Below are 5586 nucleotides of genomic sequence, written 5' to 3' on the forward strand. Positions count from 1 at the left end.
ATTCATTACGTGTAGGAGGATGGGCGTCATTGAATGTAATGGATGATGTAGCTTTTACCTCGACGTTTACATGGTTGCAAGTTGGGCTCTTACAATTTCCGCGTTTTGTGCATACCATGTACCACAGGATCAAATTTCGCTCGTTATTATCATCCAAACCGAACGCACTTGGCAACAAACATTTTCTTCATTATCACAGCAGCTATGCCCGTTTGAAACTGGAAGCGAGATTTGCTTACGAGTGCATAAGTTCGGCGATGAAGATGAGTTTCGCAGGTTTACTCGTTTGACCATTACATCGTTGTTTGTTGCTGAAGATGCAGTAATACGAGATGTTGGTTGTGTTATTTCCCGCCAGGATACAGGATCTGGTTTTTCCATTTCCAGGACCTTGCTTGCTGGCAAAGGGCCGTCTATAGTTTCCTATTTTTCGGATTTCACCGCACTGGTTTGGCCTCTATGTTGGTCTTGTAGTCTGGTAGCATGTTGTTAAAATATACTGTCGTCTTCCTAGCTTTTGGCACAGGCCCAAATAGTTGCTTTTGCAATGGAAACTTAGGCAACCAGTCGATTCCATATCGCCCACACCAACAACGTTGGAAACACAAGGAGAGTAATTTTCAGTCTGCGTATGTGCTTAAGTGACCCATTTTCGGGGAAGCTCCTGGACTCACAAGCCCATAAATTATCATCATCAGTATCTTCTGGGTTTTTCTGTAGAGCCGCACACGTGGCTGCGGCAATTGATGATAATGACTATGTTTTGTAGCTTGGCAGCCGGCGACTATCATTCATTAATATTATTTTTGGCTTGTACGTGTATGAAGTACAGGTGAAGGATCCTGCTTACATAAATTAGATTAAAATCGTTACTTTGGAATCGAAGAACTCACATGGTAGTGACCAATCGATTAAGTTTTCAGCTTAAACGGGTGATCAGTTCTCCAGATCCGTGCTCTTGAAAATTTGAAGTTTGGCTTCGATTTTTCTTCACCTTAAGGAATTATTCTTAAAACATACCTGCACTGAAGGAACATTGTTCTTATTATTGGTGCAAGACATTTTGCAGGGAAATTTCAAATAAAGCGAGATTTGTTTATTCATTTATTTAGTTAACATCTAAACAGATAACGCTGAATCAACAATTTCACGCCACAATACTCGGTTCGTGGCCGCATCTCTCCATCCTCGGTTCTGCCCCACGCTCGCCAAATCAATACGCACTTCATCCGCCCACCTAGCTTGCTGCGCTCCACGGCTTCTTGTACCAACCGGATCCGAAGCGAACACCATCTTTGCAGCGTTGCTGTCCGGCATTCTTGCAACATGCGCTCCCTATCGTATCCTTCCAGCTTTGGCCACCTTCTGGATACTGGGTTTGCCGTAAAGTTGGGCGAGCTCGTGGTTCATCCTTCGCCGCCACACACCGTTTTCCTGCACACCGCCAAAGATCGTCCTAAGCACCCGACGTTCGAAGACTCCTCGAGCATCGTCCGCGTTTCATGCCCGTAGAGGACCACCGGCCTTATGAGCGTTTGGTACATGGTACATTTGGTGCGGGTGTGAATCTTGTGATTTTCCATACCGTGATTTATATACATTTGAATGATAGAAGAGTTTGAAATCTGTCAACTGATATGTTAAAATCACACATTTCATGATTTTATCACCATGTTTTAGCAGTTTTCCCTTAGGTGCACCACTAATGGTACATTTGCTTTAAGGCGAAGTAGGCCGTCATTGAAATCTGTACGTGTCGTTGATGATTGTAGCAAATTCATCTCACGATATCGAATCAAAGAAAATCAGTTGGTTTTGCACTGCCACGGCTGAAAAAGTATCAGCATACTTTATGCATGTTAGTGCGTACAGTGATACTTTTTCAAGTCAATATAAACTATCAAAACTGAGTTTTATCATTTTAAAATGCAGGCTGAAAAGTCATCATTGTTGCCAAAACGAATGACGGGCTACTTAGCCTTAATACACCAGTGTTTAGGAATATTGGAACATCTTCAATCTTTAAGTTGTGGTTTTATTCTAGACTTGATCAGATCAATAGAACTTGAATAAGTCATACATACAGTAATACCCCGATACAATGTCATTTCGTTCAACACGTATTTTTTTTTTTTTTTTTTTGAAAAAATGAGTCTAAAATTTATATTATTCACTTACCAGGTATTTTCTGTCTTACATATTTTATTTAATACTTTTCCCCGTTTAATTTTTTCCACATTTCTTTTTTTTATTATTATTGCGTCCCTATTGGAGTAATTTTTAAATAAATGTATTTCGGAAAAATATTTGGATGAATTCTTGAAAACTCGGAGAAACTCTAGAACAAATTCAAAGATGAGATCTTTCATAAATCTAATAAAAAAATCATGTTGAGCAGTTCATGAACATTTTTAGAAGACAACTCTGGAACTTCAAGTGTTTTATTATGAGAAATTCATGGCAAAATTCCTAAAACAAATTCTTTGTAATTTCTTGGAAGAGTTTTAGAATACATTTTACAAGAATTCTTTAGTACAACGTATAAGAGAAGAAATTACTATAAAACTAGAACTACCCTTGAAAGATTTTCCAAGGAAAATTTTCTGAACGAATATTTGTTGGGATTATGGTATTTTAGAAGAATTCCGTGAGGGATTTGTTGGTTGACCAGTTTTTGGAGGAATCTCTGAATATTTTATTTTATAATAAAAAAACGTAGATAAATCTTTAGACGAATACTTTAAGAATTATTTGGAGAACGCACAGAAAAAAATCATAGAGAACTTTCTTAAGATGTACCTGATGTAACCAAAGAAGAATTATTTTACACATAGTATTCTTGAAAAAAAAATAAGTAGTACATTGAATGGTTCTTGGATATATGCTCGGAGACTTCTGCAGAAGTTCATAATGAAATTGCTGGAGATATTCCGAGAAGATCGTTTTGTTTTTTTTTAAGAATAATTTCTAGAGCATTCCACAAATTATTACTAGATTATTTTTTAAAAGGAAGAATTCATGAAAAATTGATGGAATAATTTATGAATCTCAGAACAGAAACCTGACCAGCAGAAACTCCTGGAAACATTGAAGGTTTCGTAGTCTGAATGGTTTGAAGAATTCATAGTAGAATTCATTTTATATTCTGGAGAGATTACTTGGTGAAATTCTTGATCGTGCCTTTGAGTAGAATTTATAGATATAATAACAAAAAACTGTTGTATAACTCTTGAATTGAAAATTCCTAGTATCCAGAATTCATAGGGCAACGTCAACGATAAATCGCTTATTTTTCAATCAAATGCACTTTAAATTTACACCATCGTGTAACATTCAAACATCTTTGTTTGAAAACTAAAAGAAATACCTTAAAAATAGATGAATTTCTTTTATTATTGCTCTATACTTCAGTTTACACTACATTGAAATTTAAATATTTTTATCTGTGTAGGAACTCTTGAGCGCCATCCACAAATTACGTAACGTTCTAGGGGGAGGAGGAGTAGACTCAAGCGTTACGGCTCATAAAAAAATGAAATTTTTCATATAAAAGCGTTACGGACGGGGGGAGGGGGTCGAAAGTTTTCAAATTTAGCGTTACGTAATAAATGGATGCTGCCTTGGAGGAAACTCTGAAATCACTTCCGAAAAAAATCTGGTGAAATCCCTAGAATTATTTGTGAAGAAAGTCTCAGAAGTTTTTATATATGAACAACAGGAGGGTTAACTAGTGGGTTTTCTGGGCGATCCTAAGATTAATCAGTTTTTTTTGGATATTTATTAAATTTTCCGGTTGAAAATGCAAACGTTACAAAATTTATGTTTTTAAAACAAGTACTGGCATCCATCGCTCGTGACTATATACCGTATTTTATTTTCTGAAAGTTTTAGGCATGTTTTAAAATATGTTTTATTTAATTACCGTAATCCGGGGGCAAATTGATCAGGTCGGTACCAAATTGCATTTCCTTTTAAGGTTGCTTAATACTCCGTTGCCATCACAGACATTCCATGTTGTCAAGTTAAAAGATGTCTCATGATGATTTTAACTTATTTTATTTTTATTAAGGTCAGTTTTGCATAGAAATATTCACAGTTTTTGAAGGTGTTAGCAATACTGTTGGAATTGTCGGTGCCAAACAATCCGCTGGTGCTAAGCCTGCATGTAATCTTTGAGTGTTTAAAATGTTGCGTATACTTCAGTGTAAACTGCTGAACTCATTTTTGAAATCGTACAGCATTACAATAATAGTTTTTTGCTCATAAAGCCGTTTATTGTGGAATAACGTGCACATTTCAAGGGAAATTGCATACATTTAGGCGTATATTGCAGGTTTACAAAGTTTAATTTTGCAATAAAATGATGATATACCCGAGTTGTAAGAATTTTGACATCAGTTTCAGATTCAGGAGACCCAAATTTAGTAGATAGAGAAATTTTACATTCTAAAATTTGCTATATTATATAGCGATCAATTTCGCTCCAATGTGTCATTTTCAATTTTTGATATTAAAATTAATTTTATAAAATGTTAAATTTTATTTAATACAAAATCGATCACATAAACTGATAGAGATCAATGGAGTACTGGTTTTACCGAAATAAATATGACAATTTTTGAATTCCGAATTATGTGAGACATGAATTTTTGGTAGTGTAATTTATACTCATGGAAACCATTGTTTCAAAAAGTTGAAAAATTTACTTATGAACAAAACTCAATTATCACGAAAATCTTATTTTTTGTAAGCTCATGAATATAAGAAAGAGAAACACAATTCATGCCTATTCTATGGATAAATGTTAATTTGAACTTCTTACTAGGAGTGATATTGTGATCAATGTTACCCCCGTTTTACGGTACATGATCATGATGGTTCAAGTTGAGTCCATGGAGAAATTATTGAAGGAATCTTTTAAGGAACCCTCGGAATGATTCTAGTTGAAATCCGTGAAGAAATTCCAGAAGAAACATAAAATTATTTGAGAAATATTTTGAAGAACATCTGTAACAAATCTGTAATTGTTTCCATGCATTTATGCAAAAACTAATGCACCTCATACCATCCCTATGAACGCCCTTACATAAAATATTGAAAAAGATTGTATCTTTATTTAGCTCCATGCAACGAAAGATTGACAAAAAAATTACAATATTCACGTCGAAAAACAACAAATTGCCATAACTACAAATCACAAATCTCAATAGATTTCTATGATATGTGGAATAAAAGTTTCTTACTTGAATAACATTTGAACCACCATGACATTTATAAGTTTTGTTTTGAATCGAGCTAGAAATCTTAACAAGAAACTCTTGTCCCACTCTAACTTTTGCCCCACTTTACTTCATTTTTTATGTTTGAAACTTGCTTTACATCGACAGTCCCTGGGATTTCCGTGCCTTTTCTTATATTTGATTTTTTAAATCGGCTGCACGGAGTAGACACGTTAATATTGTAATCTTTGGCGGCGCTGTAGCATTAAAGAAAGCTAGGGTAGATTTACCAATAAAAGAAGTACTAAGCACGATTGAACTTCATTCAACCGCCTAACATGAGGAAGCGCAATTAATGTACATGTTA

Source organism: Aedes aegypti, chromosome 3 (genome assembly GCF_002204515.2).
Source record: "Aedes aegypti strain LVP_AGWG chromosome 3, AaegL5.0 Primary Assembly, whole genome shotgun sequence".
NCBI classification, from domain to species: Eukaryota; Metazoa; Arthropoda; class Insecta; order Diptera; family Culicidae; genus Aedes; species Aedes aegypti.